General features: G+C 39.2%; 1 pseudogene; it reads right to left on the bottom strand.

Annotated features, from left to right (window-relative positions):
* Positions 1-247: 247 nt before the first annotated feature.
* Positions 248-12,867, bottom strand: LOC136151169 (small ribosomal subunit protein uS3-like; annotated as a pseudogene).
* Between the last annotated feature and the right edge of the window lie 1,460 nt (positions 12,868-14,327).

Raw genomic sequence — 14,327 nt, 5'->3', positions numbered from 1 at the left:
TTTTACATGATTTCTGCGTTGATGACTACATCCCTAAAGTGCATCTGAGTTTGCAAAGAAAGACCCATATGGACTGGACACACCTCTTCCTGGGTGTGTTCTCCCCTTTTGCTCTTAATTAAGATTGAGGAGTTCTTCGTGGATTGTTGTTCTTCTAGTTTCTCTGCATCTCTTCACTCCTTTATATTTGGGTTGTTTATATTTTTCTCTGTGTTAAAAAAGCCTGTACCACATCTACTTTATCCGTTCATCCGTTGTTGGACATGTAGGTTGTTTCTGTGTCCTGGCTACTGTAAACAGTGCTGCAGTGACAACTGGGGTGCAAATAGACAGCCACTCGGAGTCTGCTGTGTAGGACAGGGAACTCATTTCGGTGCTCTGTGATGACCTAGAGCATGGGAGTGGGGAGAAGGTCCAAAAGAGAAGGGATGTATGGATTTCATATATATATCGTGACACAAATATCACTCCGTTGTACAAGATAAACTAACCCAACATTGTAAAACAATCATACTCCAATAAAAATAAAGTCTTCCCGGGTGGTACAGTGGTAAAGAAGCCACCTGGCAATATAGGAGGCACAGGGGATGCAGGTTTGATCCCTGGGTGGGAGAGATCCCCTGGGAGTGGGAAACTGCAACCCACTCCAGTATTCTTGCCTAGGAAATCCCATGGACATTGGAGCCTACTGAGCTACCATCCAAGGGGTTGCAAAGAGTCGGACACAACTGAGCACACACACACAAACACAAAAGTGAAAAAACAAACCAAACAAAAAAGCCTGAAGGCATCTACTTTTGGCCGAGATAAAACAACAGGATCCAAATTTATCCTTCTGCCTTCAACAACCACAAAAGCAGATTAAAATATATGAAAAAATAGGTGCTGGGGTGCAAGGAGGGCCTGGATGGAGGAGGTACATGAGGAAACTCTTGAGGGTGATGAATATATTCACTATCCTGATTATACTGATGCTTTTACAAAACTTAGATTGTATATTTCAAATACGAGTTTATGTCAACTTTATCTAAATAAAACTGTTTAAAAAGTACTGAAAAGAAAAGAAAATCAGCCTGGAAGCACAGGTCCATAAAACAAACAAACAAAACAATAAAACCTCTTATGCTATTCCTTGGGTAGTTTCCCTTTCTTTTAGCAAATTTTAAAAATTACTGTTAAGCAGAGGTGAAAAATACTCCTATGCTATTTAATTGAATAATCTCCTCTCTTTTTATAAGATCTGTTAAGCACTGGGATGCTAATAAAGTTAAAGCTCCTAGACCTTCACTTGTAGAGTTCTTTCCCAAGTTCTATAGCTAACTTTCTGTTTGTAATTGTGTTTTCTTTTTTTAAGAGGCCCCAAATTGTATTGTATAAGATAAGATTCGGGCTCCATGAAGCCTGGAGGCAACTCTACTTTTTTTTTTCCCCACACCATGCAGCTTGTGGGGTCTTAGTTCCTGCACCAGGGACTGAATCTACCCCTGGGCAGTGAAAGCATGGAGTCCTAACCACTGGAAAGACAGGGAATTCCCCAACCCTACTTTTAAAAAAAGAAAAAAGATTTTATTATAGAGCAACATCCAGACTCCAGATCCAGCTGCCAAAGAGACCATGTTATGACTATGTTATGCTGCGCGTACTTGTGGGGACAGCAGGAATCCATGGCTTCCCTCCCTTTTCTTTGGGGTGGGGATGGTAATGGTGGGCAGTGTCTCATCTATGGGTTCCACAATGCTCAGCAGTCAGGCAGGGGCTTCTTAAGGGTCCCTCTTACCTTGGGTCTCAAGGCAGCATGATCTTCACTTCGATGCCCAGCACACCCTGTCTTAGCAGCATATGGCGCCATGTGGTGTCTGCGTAGGAGTTAACAGGGTCTCCACTGTGGATCAACAGGCCACCCATGACTTCATGGGTTTGACCCTCTGTCCCCAGAGTTTCCCAGGCACTACAGCCTAGCAGCCTTGGCCCCACTCTCCATGATGACCCACAACAGACCCCAACAAGTCCTCCTAGAAGTGTGTGCTGCAGACTCCGCCGGGACAATGACTCACTGAACTCTCCTGTCTGCCTTTCCCCCCGTAACGTTCTACATCGCCCTCAGGGAAGTGAAATCTCCTCTGAAGCACAGCAGTTAACTCCTGAATGTGCAGGCCCTTCTCACCAATCCCATTCTGTGTCCAGGGGACCAAGGTAATGATTTCTGTCCTGGTTGGTTGAAGGCGGACTTCAATGGAGGTGTCATCTTTTGCCAGTACCCAAGTGAGAGGCTTGTTCAGTTCAGCCTTGAGGACATCATCAGAGACCTCTTGGACACTGGCACTGCCATCTTGCCACCCAGCACCATCTTAAGGAATGGCCTAATGCTGCTGTTAAATGATCTAAGGAGTGTGATGTGAGGAAGTTGTTCCCATTGCTACTGCAGACAGAACACAAACATGCAAAGAACTTTAGGACTATGGTGGTCTAGAGCACCATTCTCTCCTGGGATAAGCCTCTGTGAACTTGGTAACAGCCGTTGAGGAGCTGTGAATAATATTTCAGACTTCTTCACTTGCTTTCTCATCAACTGCTCGATCTGGAGGGACCCAAGTGTGACGGAGAAAAAATGACCCAATAAATGTAATTCGGCTTCAGCAGCTTCAGAATGGGTTTCCTGCCACCTTCAACGGCACTTCAAAATTGAGCAAGCTAAGTAGGCTTTGCCTTGGGTGCTCTTTGTGAATCTGCATTGGAGAATTTCAGTTCCAACCCCTTCAGAGTGGGTGTCCTGAAATGATCAGGAAATAGGATCTTTTACTACATTTCGGGCCACATTTCACACTGCTCCTTAGTAAAATATCCCTGCTCTTCCTCTCTGTGAACCACACCCCACTTCTCCCTCAGTATAAGCTTGGTGCCTTCTTTCTGGAATTGCCTTTGGTGCTGGAATTGCCTGGAATTGCCTATCTAGTGCTGAGTGAAATCATATTCCCTCAACCGGAGCATGTAGGATATGACTGTTCTCGAAGCTTTTAGGAGTTTAGACCCCAACTCCTACAACCACGTGATCTTGGGTAAGTGATAATTTTTCCAAGCTAACCCCCAAATAATAATTCGTTTTTCACATTCATATGTGTTAATTTTATAATTAAAATATTTTATGATGTCTATAACAATTCCTACTGATGGCTCGCAGTTGGCATGAAACTTAACTAAGATAATATATGTAAATATTTTTCATAAGCTTAAAATCTGTACAAACATAAGGTACCGGCACAAATGATGTTTCAAATATTTAATGACCAGTAGGCACTGGCCTTGACCAATCAGAACAGTCTTCAATCACAGCACTAGAGCTCAGTCCGGTAGACTTCCTAATGGGCCAAATATTAACTCTTTAGTCACAAAATTAAAGGAAGGTTTGCTGTTTCCTGAAGGAGAAGCTGAGGTAATAGCGGTCTAATGGAAGGCGATTCGGGGAGGTAGCAACTATATTCTTTTTCAGATTCTTTTCCCTTATAGGTTATTACAAGATACTGAATATAGTTCCCTGTGCTATTGAGTAGGTCCTTGTTGGTTATCTATTTTATGTATAGTAGTGTATATATGTTAATGCCAACCTCCTAATTCATCCCTCCTCCCTTTCCTTTTGGTAGCCATAAATTTGTTTTCTATGTCTGTGAGTCTGTTTCTGTTTTATAAATATGTTCATTTCCATCTTTTTTTGTTAAGATGCCACATATAAGCAATACCATATGATATTTGTCTTCCTCTGTCTTACTTAGTTCACTTATTATGATAATCTCTAGGTTCATCCTTGTTGCTGCAAATGACATTATTTCATTCTTTCTTATGACTGAGTATCCCACATCTTCTTTATTCATTAATCTGTCAATGGTTATCTAGGTATTTCTGTGTCTTGACTATTGTAAATAATGCTGCAATGAACATTGGGATGCATGCATCTTATAAAATATTTTTTAACAAAAATGAAGCACAACACATAAAATTTTGTGGGATGAAGTTAAATCAGTTCTTAAAGGGAAATTTATAGCATTATAAATTAGCTTATATTAGAAAAGAAGAAAGGTCTTAAATCAACAGACTAAGCATCCATCTTAAGAAACCAGGAAAAGCAAAATAAGCCAAATCAAGGTGGAAGGAAGAAAATAATAAAGAGAAAAAAAGCCACTTAAAACTGAAAAGTGATAAAGAAAATCAGTAAAATCAAAAGCTGGTTCTTTGAAAAGATCAATGAAATAAAAATACTATTAATAACAATTAAAAAATAGAGAAGACGCAAATTACCGATGTCATGAGAGACCTCAGAGATATTTTTTTAAAAAGTACTCTAAACAACCCTATGCACATAAATTCAATAACTTAGATGAAATGGACCAATTCCTTCAAAGCCACAAAATTCCAAAACTCACCCAAAGAAGAAATAGGTAACATATGTATTAAAGAAATGGAATCCACAGGTAAAAACCTTAAAAACAAACAAACTTCCAGGCCCAATGGCTTCACTGGTAAATTCTATCAAACTTTTAAAAAGCAAATAGCACTGTTTCTATACAATCTCTTCCAGCAAACAGAAGGAAAGGGAAAGGAACACTTCCCAACCCATTTTATGAGGCTAGAATTGCCTTGATACCAAAAAAACTAGACGAAGACAGTACAAGGAGAGAAAATTATAGACCACTATCCCTCATGAACAGTAGACAAAAATCTTGAAACAGCAACAACAAAAAACAACTAGAAAATCAAATCTAGCAATATATAAAAAGACTACCTCTCCATGACCAAGTGAGATTTATCCTAGACATGCATGACTGGCTCCAAATACAAAAATCAATCAGTGTAATTCACCATATTAAAAAACTAAAGAGGAAAAATGACATGAGTATATCCAACAATGCAGAAAAAGCATTTGAAGTCATCCAGCGTCCATTCATGATAAAAACTCTCAGTGATATAGAAATAGAAGGAAATTTCCTTAATTTGATAAAGGCCATCTACAAAATACCTACAGTTAATGTAATGTTTAATGGTGAAATACTGAATGTTTTCCCCTAATATCAGGAACAAAGCAAAGATGTCCTCTCATCACTCCTATACAATATAATACAGGAAGTCCTAGTCAGTGCAATAAGTCAGAGAAAGAAAGTAGCAATAAAAGGCATACAAAAGCATATGAAAGAAAATACGGCCTTTCTGGCAGTGGCGACCTCCCCATGAGAACATGTCTTTCACAAAGGATCTCCTTCATCCCTCTCCAGAAGTGAAGAAGAGGAAACACAAGAAGAAGCGCCTGGTGCAGAGCCCCAGTTTGTATTTCATGGATGTGAAATGCCCAGGATGCTATAAAATCACACCATCTTTCAGTTCAGTTCAGTTCAGTTGCTCAATCGTGTCCGACTCTTTGCGACCACCATCTTTAGCCATGCACAAATCATAGTTTGGCTGCTCTGTTGTCCTCTGCCAGCCTATAGGAGGAAAATCAAGGCTTACAGAAGGATGCTTCTTCAGATGGAAGCAGCACTTAAAGTACCCTGTATCAGGATGAATGGGAAACCATCCCAATAAACACATTTTGAATACAGAAAAAAATAAAAGAATATTGTCTATTTGTAGATGACATGATTTTCTACATAGAAAATGCCAAGTAATTTACCAAAAACTCTTAGATTAACAAATGAAAGGACTCCCCTGGTGGTCCAGTGGCTAAGACTCTGAGCTCTCAATGCTGGGGCCCTTGGTTTGATCCCTGGTAGGGGAACTAGATCCCACATGCCACAAAAGACCCTGCACAGCCAAATAAATAAATAAAAATAAATATTAAAAAAAAAATGAAGTTAGCACAACTATAAAAGATAAAGTTAACTCACAAATTCTATATACTTAATTCAGAAATCAAAATTTTAAATATATTTCATTAAAAATTTTTTTTTGGTTTTTGTTTTTGCTTTTTCATTTAAAAATTTTAAAAGAGAAATACTTAAGTATAAATTTAACAAAACTTGTGCAGGATCTGCATGCTGACAACTATAAACACTAAAGAAAGATATTAAAGGACATAAATAAATGGAGAAACACACTGTATTCATGGATTGGAAGATCCAATTTAGTTGACCATGCCAATTTTCTCCAAAGAAATCAATAGATTTAATACAATTCCAGTCAAAAGTCTAATCAAAAGTAAGATTTCTGCAGATATAGACAAGCTTGGTTTGTCTTACATTACATTACAAGCATGGTTCTTACATTTATTTGGAAAGGGGAAGGGAGCAGAATAGCCAAAATAATTTTGAAAAAGAAGGATCAAGTGGGAGAAATCAGTCTACCCAATTTTAAAACTTACTATAATGGAAGAATAATCAAGACGCAGTGGTGCTGGTAGAGGGATAGAGGCAGAGACCGATGGATCAGTCTATATCAAACAATTGAGTCAGAAAATGTCAATTATTGACAAAGGTAAAAAAGCAATTCAATGGTTAAAAGATAGTCTATTCAATATATGATGATGGAATAACTGAACATCCATATGCAAAAGTATGCCACGAGAAGCTAAAGACAAAAAAATCTTGACCTCAATCTCACACTTCATTGAAAAATAGATCATAGATGTAAAATGTAAAACTATAAAACTTTCACAAGAAAATAAGAGTAGAATGTTCATGACTTGGGATCAGGGAACTTTCTTAGACTTGATATCAAAAGCACAACCCAGAAAAGAAAAAAATGGACAAACTGGACTTTATTAAAATGAAAACCTTTTGCTTTGTGAAAGACGTCAAGAGAATGGAAAGCTATAGATGTGAGGGAACATATTTTCAAATCACATACCCAACAAAGGACTTGTATCTAGAAAAACTCTCAAAACTCAATAGTAGGAAAGCAAACAACCCAGTTAAAAATGAGGAGACCATCTTGTCACAGTTTATTTCTTATAATCCTTAAAACAAAAGTTGTTGTTTAGTTGCTAAGTCATGTCTGACTCTTTGTTACTGCATGGACTGTAGCCTGCCAGCTTCCTCCATACCTGTCATTTATGTATCTATTTTTGGTTGTTCTGGATCTTCGTTGCTGTGTACCAGCTTTGTCTAGTTGTGGTGAGCTGGGGCTACTCTCCAGTTGCGGTGCTTCGGCTTCCTGTTGTGGGGGCTTCTATTGTTGTGGAGCATGGGCTTTAGGCGCATGGGCTTCAATGGTTGTGGCTTGAGGGCTCTAGAGCACAGACGAAGTAGCCACATGGGCTTAGTTGCTCGACAGCATATGGGATCTTCCTGGAACAGGGATCAAACCAGTGTCCCCTGCATTGCAAGGCAGATTCTTAACCACTGGACCACCAGGAAAGCCCCCAAAGATACCTATCTTGATAGGAAATGATGACCAATGCCTTTCATTTGTTTCCAATGCCATTTTAAAATATAGTGCATTCGGGATAATTTACACTACTGCAGGTGGGAACAAAATTAATTGAGGTTTAAAATTCTGTTTAATATTAATGTTACAGGAAAAGTAAAAGTAAGCATTTTATTCACTTCAGTTTGATTTAAATGATCAGCTCTTCTAGAAAACTTTCCTTGACCCTTAAATATAAATTCCATATTCCTTCCACTGTGCTTTGCCAGGTTCTTGTGCATATCTTTATCCCAGTACATTTCTTATTTTACAGTATTAACCTATCTCCTGAGGGCAGCTTTCACTTTATTTCCAAGCCCTAGCATAATAACTGGCAGGTAGTAACCACTCAGTGTGTTTGTTGAATAATTAAAGACTTGTAAAGAAAAAGTAAAATTATTGATGAAATAATTCAATGGCAACAACCAAAAATTCTGATAATATTACCATGCTTTTAGAATGGTCCCTGATGCATAGTAAGTCCTCAATAAATGTTCAAAAGATATTAGTTAGAAAACTACAATGTATGAAGCACTGTTACAGTTGATGGGCAAATCACATGTATTTTAGATCATAACTGTTAAAGGAAAAACAGCAGAGACCAAAATCCCCACCCTAATGGGATTTACATTTCAACAGGAGAGACAAACAATAAGTAAAATAAACAGGTGAAATATGTAGTTTGTTAGATAACAAAAAAAAAAAAGGGCAAAAGACAAGTATCTATGTACTTCACCTTAGAGGAAATAAGCACGTGAAAAGATGTCAATATGATCAGCCATTAGGAAAATGCAAATTAAAACCATACTGAGAAACTATTGGGTTTCCCTTGTGGCTCAGCTGGTAAAGAACCCGCCTGCGATACAGGAGACCTGGGTTTGATCCCTGGGCTGGGAAGATACCCTGGAAAAGGGAAAGTCTGCTTACTCCAGTATTCTGGCCTGGAGAACTCCGTGGATTGTATAGTCCATGGGGTTGCAAAGAGTTGGACATGACTGAGTGACTTTCACTTTCACTTTTCACTGAGATCCTATTATATAGCTCTTAGGATGAAAAAAACATCAGTAGCGACAAAAACCTGGCAGTATCTACTGATGGCTGTGGAGCAACTGGAACTCTAAATATGGAATATAAGATGATTCTCAGGAATACAATTTGCCTGTGAAACACATACTTATCATGTGATATGGTATGATCCCACTCTTAAGTATGTACCTTAGAGAAATGAATTTTATATCCACCCCAAAACCTGCACATGGATGTTTATATCTGCTTTATTCTAATCATCCCCAAATCGTGAAGGCAACCACAAAAATCCTCCAATGGGTGAACAAAGTGAGTATATTCATATTTTTTAGCATTAAGAGACTAGCAATAAATATTATTGCTAGTAGAGTATGAATACTACTGAGCAATGAAAAGGAATGAACTATTATTATTACTTGTAGTAATATGAATGAGTCTTAGAGACATTATGTGGAGTCAAAGAAGCCAGTTTCAAAAGACTGTATATGTTTGATTCCATTTCTATGACATTTAGGAAAAAGGCCAAGTGAAGGAGTCATGGAGAACAGACCAGTACTTTCCAGGGGTTATAGTGAGGGGAGAGTGGAACTCTAAATGGACTTTTTAGTGTGAAGGGGATAGAACCATCTTTATCTTGATTGTGATGATGTTTACACATAGAATACATACACATACACATATCAATTATACTTATTAGATGTTGATTTAACAAAAGAAAGAAAAGTCTATTCCTAGGTAGGACCTCTGACTTCATCTAAAAGAGACAGTTTGCCAAAATTCTGTGCTTCTCAACTCAATGCCGAAGGAGAAAATAAATATTGTCAATAAAACAGATTAAAAGAACAACAATAGCAAGAAAAAACCCAAAACCAAACCCAAACCACACCTTCTATATGCAGGCTCAGCAACTCAAAGTCAGAGTTAATTTACTAGGTAATTATCCTATTTATTGTTGGTTTAAAACTCAACATTCAAAAAGCTAAGATCATGGCATCCAGTCCCATCACTTCATGGCAAATAGGTGAGAGACTTTATTTTCTTGGGCTCCAAAATCACTGCAGATAGTGACTGCAGCCATGAAATTAAAAGATTCTTGCTCCTTGGAAGAAAAGCTATGACCAACCTAGACAGCATATTAAAAATCAGAGACATTACTTTGCCAACAAAGGTCCATGTAGTCAAAGCTATGGTTTTTCCAATAGTCACATATGGATGTGAGAGTTAGACTATAAAAAAAGCTGAGCGCTGAAGAACGGATGCTTTTGAATTGCTGTGTTGGAGAAGACTCTTAAGAGCCCCTTGGACTGCAAGGATATCCAACCAGTCCATCCTAAAGGAAGTCAGTCCTGAATATTCATTGAAAGGACTGATGCTGAAGCTGAAGCTCCAATACTTTGGCCACCTGATGCGAAGAACTGACTCATTGGAAAAGACTCCGATGCTGGGAAAGATTGAAGGCAGGAGGAGAAGGGGATGACAGAGGATGAGATGGTTGGATGGCATCACTGCCTTGATAGACAAGGGTTTGAGCAAGCTCTGGAAGTTGATGATGGACAGGAAAGCCTGGTGTGCTGCAGTCCATGGGGTCGCAAAGAGTCGGACACGACTGAGCAACTGAACTGAATTGAATTATCCTACACAACCATACAATCATGCTTCAGGTTATTAGAGCAACAGGTTGAACTGAAAAAACTAGATAGGGGTGATTTCTGATGTGAAATTGTTACCATTCAGAGGTTTACTGTATTGTTTTTCTTCTTTGACTTAATTTCATTTTCTATTTCAGGCTGGATTTATTTATAAGCACTCTGAGGCTATTTTTGTAAAAAAAAAAAAGTGTGTGTTAAGAGTTCACAGTGGGTTACAAATGATGTTTTCTTTTTGCATCCTATTGTTTTTTTTAAAATTCTGTAATGAACATGTATTACTTTATAAACCAATAACCTAAATAAATTATAAGAACCGAAGTCAACTGCTAACTGGAGTATCTCCCACATAGAAAAATTTCTGGACCATGTTTTAATTTATAGGCAAGAATGGGCTTAGTTACTCTAGGTATGTATGATATCTAGTGGTTGTAAAATGCGTGCTTCTAAAAGGGTTTCAGAGTTCCCTTAAAAGGTTGTGTAAACAATTTGATAGTTCCTCAAAAAGTTAAACAGAATTACCATATGATCTAGCAATTCCACTCCTATGTGTATACCCAAAAGAACTGAAAATAGGTGTTCAAATAAGTAGGGCTTCCCTGGTAGCTCAGCTGGTAAAGAATCTGCCTGCAGTGCAAGAGACCCCGGTTTGATTCCGGGGTTGGGAAGAAACCCTGGAGAAGGGATAGGCTACCCACTCCAGTATTCTTGGATTTCCCTTATGGCTAAGCTGGTAAAGAATCCGCCTGCAATGCGGGAGACCTGGGTTCAAATAAATACATATACACTCACATTCACAGCAGCATTGTTTACAATTGCCAAATGCTGGAAACAACTCACATGTCATCAACTGATCAACTGATTAAAAAATATTAATACCTACATAAGGGGATATTGATTTTCCCTAGTGGTTCAGATGGTAAAGTGTCTGCCCGCAATGCGGGAGACTCGGGTTCAATCCCTGAGTCGGGGAGATCCCCTGGATCTCCCACTCCGCTACTCTTGCCTGGAAAATCCCATGGACAGAGGAGCCTGGTAGGCTACAGTCCACAGGGTCGCAAAGAGTCGGACACGACTGAGCGGCTTTACTTCACTTCAAGGGGATATTATCCAACCATAAGAAAGAATGAAGTATTGACACATGCTACATCATGAATTCACCTTGAAAACATTGCTATGTGAAAGCAGCCAGACAGAAAAGGTCATGTTTTGTATGATTCCATTTATATAAAATATCCAAAATAGGTAAACCCAAAGACAGAAGGCAGATAAATGGTTGCAAGGCCCTAGAGGAAGGGAAGGATGGGGAGTGACTGCTTAGTATATGGTGTTTCCCTTTGGGGGTGATAAAAATGTTTGGAACTAGATAGATGTCATGATAATACAACTCTGTGAATGCATTAAGTGTCACTGAATTATGTTCTTTAAAATGCTTAATTCTGTGTTCTGTGACTCTTACCTCAATTTTTAAAAAAGAGATGAAGTGTGTCCCTGCAGTCTTATTCACATTTGCAGCAAAAATCTTTGTTTTTCAAGGAAATTATAAAGGATAAATTTAGTTTAGCTCATATCTGAATAGTTAAGAACTCTGAGTGGCATGAGAATTAATCAGTGATATGCACTTTTTTGAAAGTGATCTGCATAGTCTAAAAATGTTCAGAGGAATTGAGTAGTCGGAATGGTTACAAATCATCATAATGAACTCCCTTTGTACAAGCTATTCATGTATGAAAAGAACCTCTGGAACCCTAATGGTCCTTGCAATTCTTGGGATCCAGTGCCTGTCAAAGGTACCTTTCTGTTTTGATGTTGGTTTAAGCGTGAGATAAGTAAAGGTGAGGTGTTACCTACAAAATTCGACTTTGGGGCCTGGAATGTTTCTTAAAATTTTGAAACCTTAGGCTTCTCTCTTCATTTAACGATGGTTCTTTCAAACATCTGATTGTTTAAAAAAATTCTTAGACTACCTCGTTTTTCCTTTGAAAGCACATAAGACCCTCTTCACGATGCACAGCCAATGACTATCCTTTAAAAAAAATCAACACAAAGTCATTTACTGAAACTCACTGTTTGAATTTTCCATTTCTATGTTTTTACTCTTAACCATGATCCTGAAAATTTCAGAGAGAAGTCCTGAGCTGCCTCTTCTCTGCACTCTCCCAACTCACTCTTACCTTTTCCCAGCATACCCTATGCCCGGGGAAGGCTGACCTCTACTGATTTCAACAGGCTTCCGGGCCTCTGACTTCCTGTAGGGTTCAGCCAATGGGAGGCACATGCTGGAGGTCAGAGGGCAGGGGCAGAGAGAAGCCGCGGTAAGTGCTCTTTGCAGGCTGCCGGTTGACTATGGGTGTGTTCTTCCTCCGTGTCGTGTTCTTACAGAAGACAGTCACTCATGTTGTGTAACCCTCTCCTACATGGCTTCAGCAACAGCCTTCCCTGTATTCCAGATATTTCTCTTTCTCGCCCTTTCTGACTTACGGGTTTGTTTAAGATTCCACACTGCTTTTAGTCCTCTGGTGCTGGTTTCCCTCAGCCCTGCACAAGCAAAGCCACTCAGTCGTGTCCGACTCTTGCTACCCCGTGCAGAGGTTCCGCCATCCATGGAATTTTCCAGGCAAGAATACTGGAGTGGGTTGCCGTTTCCTTCTCCAGGGGATCTTCCCGACCCAGGGGTTGAACCCGGGTTACCAGCATTGCAAGCAGAGAATTTTATAATCTGAGCCACCGGGTCCAGAGCAAAATGAAAACGCAGGACTTTTCCTTCAAAAACCACAATGAATTTCAAGATGGCGACCACCATCGCCATCTTGATTGAACAGTGCCGGGACCTTGTAAACGCGGGGTCCTGTGTGACCACACAAGCTGCATATACACGAAGCCCGCCCTGACTGCACATTATTTTAAACAGTTCTTACCTGAAATGCTCCTCTGTTATCTGTTGAAGTGTGCTGGCCAGATTATTTTCTAATATGAGGTCTTAAGGATTCTCATTAAAAATAAATAAATAAATAAAAATTGTGACTCCATTAGGGGTTCTGGAAAAGTGTTGTGATCTATACTTAAACACTGTGCAATTTAAAACTTTTTAGTATATTTGCATTTTCATAGGAAATTTACTTATTTTTTCTTCCTCAACGTTATACCGAAAAAAGCCACTCATTTGCGAACCAGCAGGGGCCACCACCATAACCCTTGAGTCTGACTCACCGTGGGCTGGTACCCTGGCTGAAATGTGTGACTCCCAAGCATGCCTTCTAGGCAGGTGCAGGAATTTTTAGCAGGAATTTCAACCAGTGTGTTGCTTTTGTGTTCTTTTGTTGTGTTTTTTTTTTTTTAGTACCAAATACAGAATCTACCAAATATCCTACTTTTTTCTTCTCTCTCTTAGAAATAAGACTTAAACTGAGAACCTTCTCATAGTCTGGAACCTATTTTCTCTCTCTGGCTAGAAACTTGCCTAAGATAGCGATCTCTTAGTATTACTAAATAAACACCAGTTAGGCCTCCTGTCTTGAGTAAGGTCTGCTCTCTCAACACTGTCCTTAACAGACTTGGGGGTTAAGATGACAGTCAACATATCATGCTATCTTATTAGTTTCAAAATGGGAGTCCCATAAGCCCTCTTGTGCCAGGACTTTTTGCTTTCGTTGCTTCGGTGGCAAAGAAACAGGAGTTTGAGAAATACTCTACAACTCTTGTGTTTCACTGCTTGAACTTGCCACAGGCTTTTTTGCCCTTGACCACTGAGCCTTCTTCAACAACTGTGGTAGTTACATCCATCACTTGTTTCTTTTTTTTTTTTTTTTTAACTTTTAAATTTGTATTGGGGTATAGCCAATTAACAATGTTGTGATAGTTTCAGGTGAAGAGTGAAGGGACTCAGCAGTACATATACATGTGTCCATTCTCCTTCAAACTCCCTCCTATCCAGGCTGCCACGTAACACCGAGCAGAGATCCTTGTGCTATACAGTAGGTCTTTGTTAGTTATCCATTTTAAATATAGCAGCATCACTCATTTCTAAAGCCACACTGATGTGTTCTACACACACAGTCCATTGATTTGGTCATATTGCATCTCAGAGCCTTGGATAGAGCAGGAAGCAGAAGTGGGATTTCCGTGTTTTTCTCCCCGTTTCTTCACACCTCCAGTTTTCCCAGTTTTTATTCTTTTAAAAAATTTTTTGGCCGTGCACCCTGCATGTGGGATCTTAGCTCCCAACAAGGGATCAAACCCAAGCCTCATGCATTGGAAGCATAGAGCCCT

The sequence above is a fragment of the Muntiacus reevesi genome, chromosome 20 (assembly GCF_963930625.1).
Source record: "Muntiacus reevesi chromosome 20, mMunRee1.1, whole genome shotgun sequence".
Taxonomy (NCBI): Eukaryota; Metazoa; Chordata; class Mammalia; order Artiodactyla; family Cervidae; genus Muntiacus; species Muntiacus reevesi.
The sequence above is the reverse complement of the archived record's forward strand: the minus strand, read 5'-3'. Positions and strand labels throughout refer to the sequence as shown.